Genomic DNA, 14,632 nt, shown 5'->3' on the forward strand with positions numbered 1-14,632 from the left:
CGTGCTGACAAAAGTCATAACCCAAATGACGACAGTGTGTAGGACTCCAAACCACAACTATTCATAGCAAATGATCCCAAACTACTAACGTCTGGAGCCCTGAAGACCCGTGTTGGGATAGACAAATCTCCTGACTAGCTGTAATGACACCAGCCAGCAGCAAATCGCCTCCCAGGAGCGAGCAGCCGTGTAATCAGCTGAGCATGGGAACCACGGGTTCAGATGTCTCTGGTTACCAGAGAAACAGACTTGGGCTCTGGCCAACCTTTTGGCTCAGGCTGGAAGTGGGGCAGTGGCTGTAGTGCTCTGGGAGTGCTGGTGGGAGGACCATGAGGATGAAATCCAGCAGTCACCGTCTGGCCCGCGTGCTCTGAGGTGGTGCCGAGTGAACCCCGGGCACGTGCTGCTCTGCCTGCTGTCACCGCTGCCTTACTGACAGGGAGGCACCTGGAGCTGGGGCCTCGTCTTGTCCTGCTTCAGAACTGTAATTTCAGGGCAACTGAATCACCGAATCTTTCCGGTGGATTTGTGCACGTTTGCTTTGCTTGGGGAAAGAACAAAACCTGGCAGCGCGTTTAATTTCAGCACTTTCAAATGAAAAATTCCACTTCAGTTCAAGTGAAATGTACTTTTAAACACAATTAACTCTGTTTTAGTTTAGCTCCCCTCCCTCCAAAACAGAATATGTAATTTGAAGTCCAACTTAAGATGGATAAATAAATTACAGGAGCTTTTTATACGTTGCTTAGAGGTGAATTGTGCGTCCCGGACTGTGGATTTGGAGGGGAATCACTCCTTGGGACTATTTATAGTTGCAAAGCTCCCCATCTTAAAGACCCTCTGAGGAGTGTTGATACCATCAGCCAGCTGGGGGTCTGGGACAATGTAATGCTGATTCGACATTTTTTGGGGGTTCCAGATGTTGCCAGCCCTGGGAGGACATAATGGTGCAGAACCTATAAAATTCTGATTTAAATGTGCTGTACGGAGGAAATGAACGCAGCAACTGCTGTTTCATTCCACACGAGTAAGCAGTAAACTTCACACCATTGCAAAATAATAGTTACCTGCTTGTGGCTGTTGTGCACACTGGTATTATGAAGAGATAGAAAGAAATATTTGGCAACTTCAGATATGACTGACATTGTTTTTCCAAATCCTGGCGTGTTTGCGTGGTATTCACCAGGTAACACCAGCGAGGGCTACTCATGTGATGTACACAGTGGAGCTGCAATGTATGGATATTTACATTTTAATTACGGTGATTCAAGGAGATGTTATTCTTCTGACTTAGGGGTGGATTGTTATTTTTATAAAATGGTATTTGCTGATGGCAGGGAAGAAAACTGGGAGCAGTGCTCCCTGGCTTGAGGAACTTGAGAGCAGACTTGTGCTGCGCCACTGGTTTTTACACAGCTGTGAGCAGCTGGCTTGGCCAAGTGGCTAAGGGAGAGCATTGTGTGAAATCTGGGGCAAGCGTTGAACTGTGGGTCTAAGGGCTGAGCCATTTGCACCACCCAAGTGCCCGCTTTGGCCATCTCAGCTCTGCTCTCCGTGAGTGATCCTCAAAGCAGTGAGGGACACATCTGCCTGGCTTCTGTCCCACCAGCTGCAGAGGTGTCCCTAGAGCACATCCACAGTGTCCAAAGTGGGGACACGTGCAGGAGGGGTGCTGAGCCAACTGGTGCGTGATCCCACAGGGGCACTTGCTGAAGGGTCAGCCTCTGGAGCTCTTTCCAGGTCTGTTGTCCCTGGAGCCAGTATCTGGGCTTGAGGTATCCCTCAGAACTGCCATACGGTGACTGTGCATGGTTGTAAAGTTACGCACACTTGAGTCCTGAACTGCAGCTCCCCAGCTGAAGAGCTTGGCTTGTGCATTGGTGTTGCTGAGCTGCGGCTGTATTTTCCTTTTATTTTTTGACCACTACTTCAGACTCGAAGGCTGAATGCCATTATGTGAACTTGCAAAGTATTTTCAGTCTAATTCCTTTCAAGGGTGTTGACAAAATCCAGCACTTTTGGATATAAACTACCATGCTTGCACAGCGCTGAGGTGACTAAAGCAAGTAAAGCTGATTTTTAACAGAACTCTCTTATTTTTTTTTAAGATTCTTATTTTATCCTGGCAATGTAATATCCATAATTAACAGCAGCGCCTGTTGTTTTTTAAATGCATAACCAGAAGCTGTTAATTAGGCAACTGTAGGAGAACAATAACTGAAAGTGTAGGAGGGAGGCAAAAGGATCAGTATTCCTGTTCTGTTGCATTTGAGCACCTCTCAGTAAACAGGTAGAGAAAAAGAAAGAAGATTCTCTGAATAGGGTTTGTTTTCCTGTGGCTGTGTTTGGATCTACTAAATAGACGGATTTATTTGTACCCACATGCAGGCTACGATAGCAACCGTCCTCCTTTTATAGCGTGCTAATCATGCAAAAAATGTTAATCGGGCTAAGTATTATAATGCCTGAGGGAAAAGAGGAACAAGGTGTCCTGCTGTTAGGTACCATGCAGACCCTGCCTGGCTGTGCGAGGCAGACATCGGGTGTGGGAAAGGAATATAACACCGTTCCTGCTGTTAGGATGGAGGGGGAAACTGCTGCTGCCCAATGGTACAGCGTGAACGGGACGTTTTGGAGCAGGGCAGGGCAAAAAGATTGAAATAGAATAATTGTTTGTACACTTTTACACAAAAAGCCTTTTGGAGTGGACAGGCACCAGTCGGAAATTCACATCGAAGTCTTTGAGCTGTTTTAACAGGATGCAAAACCTGTTGGAAAATGAGAGCTCTCTACAACTGAGCATTGTTTTTTCAACCCTAAATGCATGAGTAAAACATACCTCCGTTCAAATAGCAGAAATGTTTCTTTCTACCTCTACTTTAGTATAATCCTCAGTTGCACTATGGAAATCTCTCATGAGATTGCTGATCTGGAATGAAAATAAAACCTCTGTCTTCAAACTGCACAACAGCCGTGTTAGAGAAAGCTTTTACCTGTAACATGGTAATGGATGACACGCTCTCCTCGAAGAAAGTAAGGGAATCAAGTGCATTTTCTCAGTGTTGTAGCTGTTTTTGCAATGGATGTTTAGAGACTCTCTAATAAGGCATAACTGTTGTGATCGGATATGTGGAAAAATGTTGGGGGAAAATTGCTAAGCTGACAGCAAGCAGGGCTTTGGAAGCCGAGTTAATAATACTTGATTGCGTGAGGGGTGTTTTGAAATCTAACTTCTGCCTACAAAGTGCTCTGCAGATTTAAGAGGAAAGCATGGGGTATTATCAGGGAAAGACTATTGAGAAGATTGCCCCTCAGCAATTTGTCATCAGCAGTGTCTGGGCTGACGAGCTGGTGTTCTGGTCCATGAGACAAAGGCTGTCTCGGGATGGTCAGCCCCACTGAGGGACACACACAGTGTTTGTGTTCAAGCAGGTGGTATGTCATGGTGGAGGTACTTGATTTACCGGGGAGAATCCGGATCTGCGGTCATGGGAAATGACTAAAAGTCCACTTACTTGCCTAAGAAAAGATTTCCATCAGAAAAAAAAAAGTGCTCTAGGGTGAGGAGGAGTACAAGAAGTTGCACTGCTTGCTGATCCTCTGGTCTTCACCAGTCATGTTCCTACCAGACTGCTCTGAAGGAGATATATATATATTTATATACATCTCCCCAGATGTACAGCACATCAGCTATAGCACATAGGCATCTTCGTCAGACACCGGAACCGACCTGGTGTCTTGACCTTGTTTAAACTTCTTGACACCCACCTAGCGAGCTGGCAGTAACGAGAACAGAGCTGGCATTGATGCAGGTGCGCTGCCCGGGTATAATCACCCCAATCAACAGCTCCCTTTCCCCTGACACATCCACATAGTGTTTCGTTCATGCAGGCAAGTCAGGTGCTAGGTGAGGGACTAGGAAAACGTACTGGGGCTAGCAGTATCTTCAGATTCAGCAGTAATTTCTGTTTTATTTTTCAGTTGTGTTTCCATTTGTTTGTTTTCCTTATAAGAGGAAAAAAATATAATTTCTCTCAGGGAAGGTGTGAAGTACATTCCTAATGTGACCAGTGGCTGACTCATCAGATGGTGTGGCCACACCTGGCCTTGCGAGTTTGGATGTTGTTTGCAGCGTGGGAACAAATGTTCCCTCTTCAGACATCTTTATTGTTGTTCCTTTCTTACATAATCCTTGGAAAGAAGCTGTGGCAAACAATCCTCCCCCTGCTTCGTTCGCTGCATGTGGAGCATGGGAAGGCAGTGTTTTCTTAGGACTTGATATCCAGTGCTGCCTGATGTTTCTGGAAGGAGGGCTCGCCTCCCTGCGTGACTGCCTTTGTTCTGGGGTGGCCTTGGTGGTGGAAATGATGCTGCCTGTGCTGCGGGTGCGTGCACGCTCCCTGCCACTGACTGAGCTTCCCCTCAGATGTCTCTGCTTTATCTTTTGTCTTTTAAATTGCACGTATGGATGATATATGGAAATCTACACTGTTGGTTCTGTAAAATTCATTACAGCATTGCTGGGAGGTTTCTGCCAGGCTTGGAGCTCCACCAGTCCACGCTCTGCTCTAAGCCGGAGCTGGTGCCAGACAGCTTCTGGGCAGCCAGAGCACAAGGAGAAAATCCCAGAATTGTAAAGGTCAGCCCCTCGAGTCACCCAGCCAATGCTGGCAAGATGTTAGCCATCTCAAGGCTATTGCACTTTTTTCCATTTTTTTTTTTCTCCAATTCTCAGATATTGTAACAGAAATAGAAACTGAGCCACTCTACAACAGCAAGCAGTGTCCCATCATAAAAGCACCAGATGCACAGGAATTTCTGTGGGCAATGGCAAGAAGGATGCACAATTTTGGAGGTGAGGAGGCCTTTTTGCTGACCTTGAGCATTAAGAGATGTCCTGTCTCGCTTTGCATTGCAACATAGGCACAGAAAACAGCCGCCTTCCCTGCGCCCTCCCAGAAATAAGAGGGCAAAGCAGCCATGAGCAGCAGCATAAGTCCTGGTGCTGTTCAGCTGAAGCCTGCCTGTATGACCTGCCTGCTCGGGAGTGGTTTGGGCAGCTGGCCAGGCAGAGCTGCTCCTCTCAACTTTATTCTCTCTAATAAGTGTGCTCTGGCAATGCATCAGCTGCCTTATCTTCTGTAAGGACAGAATCCCCTGGAGAGGCAGTCTCCAGGCTCAGCAAGGATTATGCTAACTTCTCTGGGCGAGCGAAGCTGACTGTGATGCTCGACACACTGGCTTTGCCTTTCTAAGTCTCGCTCACTTTGAAATAGAGAGTGCGAGCAAGTTCAGGGGAGCAAATTAACCAAGGGAAGTAGCCTTCTATCTGTCTTAATTAAGCACTAATAAAACCTGTCACTGACTCTCCCCTGCAGTCACCAGTCAGTCAGTGGTATATGGTATTTCAGTCAATCATCTTCCCCTTGGGGTCACTGCAGGCTTGTCCCAGCTGTGCTGAAGGCAGTCGGAGCCCGTTTGTTGGCATCACCTGGGCTCTGCTTGGTGCTGTCTTGTATGTAAAATGCCTGATGATATTCAGAGGCAGAGATGTTACCCAGCAGCACGTCCCCTTGTGGTTTAAGCTCAATCAAAAGGCTCTCGTGCATCTGGCTATCTGCACAGAGAAGGGCATCTGTGCCCAGAAGTCAATTAGCTGTACCTCTCCGTATGCATAGACCTGGTATCTGGTCCATCCTGCCTGTGGCTGAGAGTGATGTTCTCCTCCCCTGGGGAGACACGGCCAGGCAGAGGTTAAATGATGTGTGAAGGCATGCCCCTAAGAGCCAGAGCAAAGCTGAAGTCAGTTCTGGCACCAGGCAGTTAAATGGGGGCTGAGGCTTGGGACGGAGGGAACAAAAGGTTCATGGCCTGGAGACCTTCACGCCTTGGCAATTTGGGTGGCCAGGCTGCAGCTCCAGATCCAAAGGTGGAGGCGTGTGGCCATTTCCTCTGTAGGTTTCTGTGTGTTAAGGACCTCGGCCTCTTTTGAACCAGCTCGTGGAAGCAGAGCCGTGTGTGCAGAAAGGGCTGCGGTTGCGCTTTTCTGTCCGCACAGATGCACGGTAACAAATATAGGTTGGATGCTCGTCGGTATGTGACTCAGCCAGTATATAGCCAAGGGAATAAATATGGAAAAAAAAAGCCCAAGTTTTTGGTGGTGTGTGAGAACGGAGAGTCTTGTACAGCTTGAGCTTTATGCAAATGAATTTTTGCACATCCTTGGACGAGTTAAATAAAGATGCTGTGTGAGCTGGGGAAACAAAGCGACTATTGAGTAGATCTGGGCATGTGCATTTGCTACATATAGAGCATTGGCAAGACAGGGACTGCAATGGCATTACTGGGTTTGGCTTCAATGGAAGCCTGAAGAAGTTCAGTCTCTGTAGTTGTCCATTTTGTCTGTACCGAGAAATGCAGGGAGGAGCAGCCTGGTCTTCAGGTGAGAGCAGACAGGGGATGAAACTTGTGTTTGAGCAGAGGTTTTCAAACACAGACCCACTTCCTAGCCACAGGGGTGTGCACACACATTGCCCCTGCACCTGGCTGCCTGTCACGGCTTTCCCCAGCCCCTGCTTGTGGTGTACCTCAGGTGTCCCAAGCGTGGTGCGTGACCTGGGTGCTTCTGGCAGGGGGTGGCACTGTCCATGTGGTAACAGACCTCCTTTTCTTTCCACTAAAGTGAGATTTCCTCTAGCCACCTGATGTAACTTGGTTCAGAACTGAAGGTAAAACCTCTCTCATTACTCGGAGTTGTTTGTTTAATTCTCCGTATTACATAATGTTCCATTAAAAGGCATCTCCTTAAATGCTTACTGAAGCAAGCCAGGAGCGCATAAAGCTGCTAAAGTAATTAGCAATAAAAATAAATCCAGAAAACAATTACTTCATTAATATGGAGACAAGTGCAAATTTCACGGAGTAAATTTGCTTGCAGGTACAAAGCTGGTGTGGCAACATTAATGGTAATGGACTATTATGGCCAGGGACAGGGACTTTGACATGGCCCCTGCTGGAGAACCACAAATACATTCAGCTTCTGGGTGGGTTTGGGGTTGCTGTTTATTGCTTTTTTTTTCTTTGTTGTTGTTAGGGTGACATTCACAGGGTTCAAGATGATTTTTTGTTTGTTTTAATCAAATCTAGAACAGAGAAATACCAGTACTGTCTTCCCTTGATGTCACTCCATCATTCCCACATCATTGCCTGCTTTGTACCAGCAACGTCCCTGATAATCCTCTCCCCAAGAAGCAATTCCTTCTCCTCAGCACTGCAAGCAGCGCTTTTCAACTGTGGCAGCATCCCGTAACCAAGCAACAAGCAGCATCCCCAAACAAGAAATCCAGGTGTGCAGGAGAAAGCCCTGGCTGTGTGTGTTATAGTGCAATCCAGTGAAAATTGCTGCATCACGCTTACTTCTCCTTCGTGGTAAGATAAAAAAAAAAAACAACCTGCCGTCTGCCATGTCTTGAAAACAACCCCATCCTCTGAGATGTAAAGGGGATGGCTGCCTCTTTTTGCATCAGCCATCGGCGGAGTTGGTCCTGGCTTGGTCTGGACACTTCCAGAGGAGTTATACAGGCTGAGAGCATCGCTCAGACTTGCATCTGCTGCAGGTGGCAGAGGACATCATTAGGACGTGAGTGGAAATGCCTTTTGCCCTGAGGTTCAGCCCCACCTTGGAAAAGCCAAAGAGGGCAAAGCAAGGCTGTGAAAGCACCGTGAGCCAGGGCAGTGCTACAGCACCACACCTGGCAGTACTCTGGGACCATTGCTCTCAAATACTGAAATCTTCTATGTTAGAAAGAATTACTACTACACTTATAGTCATGGGTCTTGGTGGAAATTGGTTGTCTAATTTTTTCTGGTTTTGTATTTTGGCCCTTCTACTTAAAGTATTTTCTTCTGTTTGGCAAGTGGCAGTGCCAATCTACGTGGCTGTGTCTAAATAGTCCCCTTCCAATTTATTTTTTTCCTGCTCCCTTCTTGCTTGCCATCTCCCACATACACTGCCTCGACTGAATGGGCTGAAGCACAATTTCTTTTTAATAGGCTTGTGATTTTTAGCTGGTGTCTGAGTTATGGCCTAACATGCATTTCATTATGAAAGACATAATAACCTTTTCATATACTCTGCATTCTGTTTTTAACACACTTATTAATGAGAAAACAAAGTTCATTGTGTTAACGGAGTAACAGCACCTAATGGGCAGAATCACTTGTGTAACCGCCTGGACTGATAGCTCAGCAAGGCTACTGTGACCAGCAAATAATAAATGTATAATGAGCCATTTCTGTACCTCAAATCAGGCTCATCTGACTTATTCTAGAGAAGATATTCAGGATGTTATTAGAGCTTGGTGCAAGGCTGTGTAAGAAGATGATTAGAGCTGCGCAGTCTTCTGTGGAGTTATATTTAGAAATTCTCCAGGAGTATATTACTGACTGCAATCAATAAGCAGGATGACCAATAAGCCAGCAACAATTAAAGAGGACACTGCATCAACAGACTCTGCAGTCAGCCAGGGATTACTTGTTCAGTTGTGTACCTCAGTGTGCGAACAAAAATCTTTGCTAAAAAACATGTTTGACATGAAGTTCAGTCAGCAGAGCACGTCAAATAGCACTGCTCACCCAGAAAATGAATCAATGCAAAACATCATTTGAAAAAACACGTCTAATGCAAGTGCAACACAGAGAGGGAAACACCGGATACCCACTAGCTCACTGAACGCAGCGTGATTTTGATGCTCCATTCAGCAGCTGTGCTGGGAAGGGGAGAAGCCATCCAGCAGATGAGAAGCAAGGGGACAAGGGGCAGTCCACACGCATGTCTTACTCCTGCGTGACAGCCCTCTTGAATTTAGAGGCAGCAGATTCCCATCAATGATGATAATCTGTGACTGCGTTGAAGAACCACTAGGGTCATTGCAGAGGCAGGCTGGCCTTGAGGGCTGGAGGGAAACCTCATCTTAAATTTTTGACCTGAGAGTGAGCAAAAGCTTTCTATCCCCTTGGGGAGCTGCCAGGCCCCTCCATGCCACCTCCAGCTTCCCAGAGCACATCGTGTCTGCCGGTCAAGACTATCCTCGTGCCACATTCCCCCTCCTCAAGATCTGCAGACAAGAAGCTCTTCATATGACAGGTCAGTGCTATTTTCTTCTGGCAATGCTGATGCCTCTCTGTGTGCCCGTTCAGCATCCACTGGTGATCTACACAGCTATGTTGTCCATTGGATCCTGAAATTAATCATAATAATAGAGAAATGGCTGGCAACCTTGCCATTAGGATCCCACATCATGTGAGCCGTGTTGTCTTTGAAAGAAGCAGAAAGCTTTTTGTCGCCCCAAGTTCTGGCTGGAAGGGACTTTTGTTCCTTTTGGGTTCAGACTCTGCCTGGCACCAGCCTGTTCATCAGCGGAGCTGTGCTGATTTATGCCACGTGGTCAGCTGGCTCCTGCATAGGAAACTCTTCAGAAGCAGCTAATTTCACCTTTTCTGTCTTAACATAGAGCTTTTCCCCAGCTCTGGGAAATTGCCCTTCCTGAAATTCTCCAGTTCTAGCTAGAGAGACCAGCTCATCCTTCACTTGCCAAGGCATTAAGTAGTTTCTGACATCAGTGCTGTGGAAATCCCAAATCCTCTGTGTCGTCAGAAGCTGCGCTTCTGTGTTTGTGCAACGGGGAAGGAATATTTACTTATTTACATTTTCACTGTTACCTATAGTGAAGCAGCTTTTCCTGTTCATGCATGTACCAAGCCCTTTGATTCCTGTAACACTGATTTCATCGCTGTGCCCCTTGGAAGCTGTTCCTGAATTGTTCCCTGCAGCTTAGCAACCTGAAAGCACCTGTATCATGTGAGGCTCTCATAGACGTGCAATCCTTTCCCCTCCCTCCTCACTCTTTTTTAATTCATAATTTATTATTCTTTAAGATTTAGTGCTGACAGCTCCTTTGGGCTGCTCTGAAAATGGCTTTGCCTTTAGTTTTTTCTTGGACTTGATATATGTGAGGGGGTTCAGGTGGAAGAATGATGAGTAGTTTTGTGCAGGGGATGAGGTGGTCACCTCCGGAAGAAGGAACTGGCTTTGGGTGACCCTGGTCTCTCCCAGGGTCCACAGAGGGATGCTGGACTGGTCGTCTAATTCCCATACAGCTAAATTAAGGAGAACAGGACCCCATTGTAGGCAGCAGGGAGCTGCAGGTGCTCTGTGGTCATGGCTTGGCCTAAGCGAGTATTTAACTGTGAGTATGCAACACCTGGTTTTGTGCCCTCACTGTGCCCTCGCTGGCAGCGCCAGGAGCAAAGTGGGGAGAGGTTTAGGCCAGCAGGCTCCAACCTGCAGGGCTGAACTTACAGAATTATGTATTTCTTCTTCAAAGCTGTGGTGGACCTCCCTGGGGCTGTGCCAGGCTGGCTCGACCAGCGCCAGTGTGGCTGAGATGGAGAAGAGGCAGACTTCCCAATGAGGGCAAGAAAGAAATCCTGCCTGGCGAGGAACTTCAGCGACGAGGGCTTTGCAAGTTGTTCTGACATTTCTAACCTTTTAGCCAAACTGGCTTTCCTCAAAAATAGTACCGAGAGCCTGAGTTGCTTCCAGTAGCACCCGACGCAGCTGCACGTCTCGAGAGCTGCTGCTGGCAGGGTGGCCCGTGGGGGATCTGTGCCAGGATCTGGGGGTTTCTCTCCAATATCGCCCTGCTGACCACCTTGCTGTTTTTGGGAACATGTGTGGGGACAGCGAAGGGGCTGGTGATGCTGATTCCTCCCAGGATTGCTGCTTCTCCTTTCACCGTGGTCATAGCGAGGAGTTTGCGTGCAGTGGGAATGGGAAGGCTGGTGGTGTTTTTACGGGGTGGGGTTGGAGACTCTTCCTTGTGGAAACTCTTTGGTCTTCTTGGGTTATCAGCAACGGGAGATGCTCTGTGGTGATCATCCTGCTCAACACTCGCAGAGACCAGGCACCAACACCAGAACCGCGCCGGGGCTGTCCTGCAAGCGCTGGTGGCATCGCCTCACAGCTGGGGCTGCAGCCTGCCTCCAGGATCGTGCCACACCAGCAGTTACAGGTGAGTTTACTGTGCCAGAAGTCACAGCTGCTTCTTGAGAGACCCCTTTTCCTCCCTTTTTGCTTCCATTTTGCTTCTCTACATCCCATCCCGTGCAGTTCCCCTGCACTGGCAAAGGGCAGTATCCAGCTGCAACGATTTAGTAGCGCAGACACCTTCGACCCTTAAAAACGCTTCGTTTACTGGGACAGGACTGTGTGCCTTGGGGAGAGCACTGCCAAGCAGCTAGACATGTTGTTTTACAAAAAGCAGTGCTAATATATGAAGCAGTTTAGGTTTTGAGCACTCAGCTGTAATCTCCACTAGATGCTATTTGTCCTTTGGAGCTGGATAGAAATCGACTCTCTCCCTGGTCTGCAGCCATTCTTTTGTGTTGGCAGCAGCTCTAATTATGCACCAATTAACCTTAATTAAACCAATTCCTGTGTAACTGCACATGCAGACAATGCACTGAACAAACGGCCTGACAAATATTGTCACTTCAAAGGCATAAAAACACATCAAATCCTTAATTGGAAAGTCAGACTCTAAATTGCTGTGGATTTGTAGCTCTTTGTTCTTAAAACGATAGAGCAGGAGCAGTGGCCAAACACCCCGAATGCTCCCAAAACCTTGTTTGGAGTTAATTATCTCGGGCTGCCGAGGCCAAAATAGATTATCCCTGTAGGAAAAGAGGGTAATGGAGCATCCTTAATTGTAGCAGCAGGCAGGCTGCTCCAGAGGGCATCAGGACCACAACCCCAGGTAGAGAGCCACCAAACTTCCCTTCAGAGCCTGGGTGACCCGGGGCTCCCCGCTGGCGATCCCCACTGGCCCCTGCCTGGCTGCTTGTCCCAAACGAGCTCCTGGAGGCCAGGACTGTCGCTTGTGCCATGCCGTGGAGAAATGGGATGCATTTTGCACCCTGTAAGCAATAGTGCAGCCAATAGATGGTGCTCGTACATGCGGTTACTCCGGGTTTCTTCCTAAAATACCGCGCAGGCTTTGTTAATTTTGTGATGCAATATATCTCCGAGGCAGCTAATACAAACAGCACAGGATTTACCTTAATTTCCCTGCGCAGAACCAGCCCCCAGGACTGCAGGGATCACGTGCTAACGTGTGGCCAGGGTCACGGCCAAAGGGGTTAAATGTTGGATGTTGGCTGCCCTTTCCCAAAGCTTGATGCAAGGGAAATAAGATAGACTGAGATGATGTCCAGGCTTTACATCACTTATTTATCCTCCAGTGGGGAAAGAAAAAAAAAAACAAAAACAAAACAAAACAAAAAAACAGATTGCAAGACCCCGAGATTGGTTTGCAGCAGAGCAGCAAGGAAAAAAAAAGGTATCTAGCGCTGAATTCAGAATTTTGTCTTCCCTGCTGTTCATAAAATGTGTTTAGCTGAAAAAAAAAAAAAAAAAGCCCTTCAAATCCTTTAATATGTATTGACTTTGTGGTGGTTCAGTTTTATGCTACTAAATGCTTTTCTTTCTGTAGTTAATCAAACAGGCTCCAGGCACAGCACTTTGTGGTAAAATATTCTGCCTTGTGAATGCTGCAATTAAAAGCAAAGCTAATTAAGCATGTAAATCATGCCCACATAAATTATTTACCAACACATTCACTTGGACACACACGCTGGCTGCGGTGGGACACAGGCCCCTGATGGGGAGCCCAAGGCGATGGAGGGAGGGAGGGAGGGATGCTACAGCACCAGGTCGGGGCTGGGGATGCAGATGAGCAAGCCACCAGGCAGCTCCATTTATGAAGGGATGAGACCTCATCCACCACTTGCTGAAATAGTTCTCCGGGCTGTAACAGAATTTGGGATTGGGTCCCATAATTTATTTTTTTATTTTTTATTTTTTATTTTTTTTTGCTGGCCAGGTTCAGCACTGCAGCTGCCCTGCAGAAGTTGGTGGGACTCAAGAGCGGTCACTGAAGTTTTGTGGAAATGTTCGGTGGAGATTTTCGTGGCAGGTGTGAAAGCGAGCTGCCTTGCAGCTAAGCCGGTGCAGCCTAGAGAAAACAACTGGGAGGTGTCATCTCTGGGAGCAGAGAGAGCAGCAAATGGGCTGTGTGAAGGACAGAGAAAAAAGAAAGAAAGACCTCTTGCAAATGAGGTGCCAACAGAAAATGTACTTTGGCAGCTGGAAAGGTGTAATGAAAGCCTAGGCAAAATATAGATGCGGGTAAAAATTGCTCCCAGTCTTGGAGACAGCACTAATACCAGGTCTGCATGCAGAGCCAAGATTTTCACGCCATGGGCATTGCTTTGGTCATGCAGACTATTTCCCAGCCTGGGCTGGGTGTGAGGCATGCCCACAGTCTGCAGCATGGGCTGCTCTGCTGGAGGCTCCCCACATTCATGTGCACCCTGCAGACATGGCAAGGTCTGCAAAAGCACCCAAGTCCAGCCAAATCTCTCTTTGTTAAACAGAAAAAAATAAAAAATAGGCTCTGGCACTGCACTCAGTGAGGCCACAGGGCTGGGGGCAGATGCTGAGCATGCAGTGAACTTCCAGCAGGTCTGGGCAAATTCACGTACATTAAAACCAAATAGCCCCAGCAGCTAGGTCACAAATTGTTGCCTGCTCAAGCTCAGAAGGCACAAGGAAGAGACTCTCCAGCAGCTTATTTCAACCAGAGACCCTGACAGGTGAGGATCCAGTTCTGCAGTGGTGAGATCCACACATCCGTGTGGGATCCAAATGGAGGCAACGTAATTGCAAATCCAGTCATCAGGCAGGTGCCCCAGGTCTCTTCCCCTCCCACAGCACAGGCTCAGCACCCTCAGTAGTGTGGGTGGCTCTACCCCTGTGGTCACTAAAGGAGTGGTAAACACGCCAGCCCGAGTTCGTCACCCTTGCTCTGCTCCTCTTGGTGCTCCCAAAGAAACTCCTGCTGCCTTCCGCAGAAGTGAATGGCTGAGCAGAGAAGAGCTTGGGGAAGCTGCTGGCACTGGCTATGGGATTTTTGGCAGTGTGTCCCAGGCCAGGGATCTGCAGTCCTCGACTACAAGCTGGAGGACAAGCCCAAGGAGTGAGTGCCTCCCCCAAAGTTACATGCTGTTCACAGGAGGAGTGATGGTCCCCTGTCTGTGCTGAGACCTGACGGTTTTGGCTTCATTCTTCTGTTCTGGAGCAGACTTTTTGGGTCACCTTGAGCAAGATACTTAACCTCCCTGTGTTTCCATTCCCCAAACCAGAGAGAGAAATAGCAGCACTGCCTTCCTTCCAGCAGAGCAAGTGCATTAAAGATTGCAAGGTGATGGGAGCTCTGGAAGTGCCTCGATGGAGGAGATTCATTTGAATACATTTGTTGTGCATTACTCACTCAGCCCTGAGTTTTAATCTTCTCCTCCTCTCCATCATTGTAATCTAAATTTCCTTGAGCTCAGTCCCAGTTTAATCCCTGCCTCGTTTGAGTGATTTCTCCAATTTCTCCTGTAGCAAATGGCGAGGCTTACATTAGCCTTCATCTCTCCTCTGAGTCTATCACAGGAATGCTGCTAACACTCCCTTTGCAGAGAGCGCCAGCAGCTTATTTGGAAGCTTGAGCAACTTCTCCAAATAATT

General features: G+C 47.6%; 1 protein-coding gene across 1 annotated transcript in view; it reads left to right on the forward strand.

Annotated features, from left to right (window-relative positions):
• The window catches only part of LOC310896545 (uncharacterized protein), a 52,222-nt gene extending 38,568 nt beyond the window's left edge, over positions 1-13,654 (forward strand). Inside the window, exons 12-16 of the mRNA XM_083828961.1 lie at positions 4,516-4,639; positions 4,736-4,855; positions 7,147-9,145; positions 10,913-11,072; positions 12,942-13,654. The gene's annotated coding sequence lies outside the window, so the exon portion shown is untranslated. The remainder of the gene's footprint in view (positions 1-4,515; positions 4,640-4,735; positions 4,856-7,146; positions 9,146-10,912; positions 11,073-12,941) is intronic.
• Positions 13,655-14,632: the final 978 nt, after the last annotated feature.

This window comes from Anser anser (genome assembly GCF_964211835.1).
Source record: "Anser anser genome assembly, chromosome: 3".
NCBI classification, from domain to species: domain Eukaryota; kingdom Metazoa; phylum Chordata; class Aves; order Anseriformes; family Anatidae; genus Anser; species Anser anser.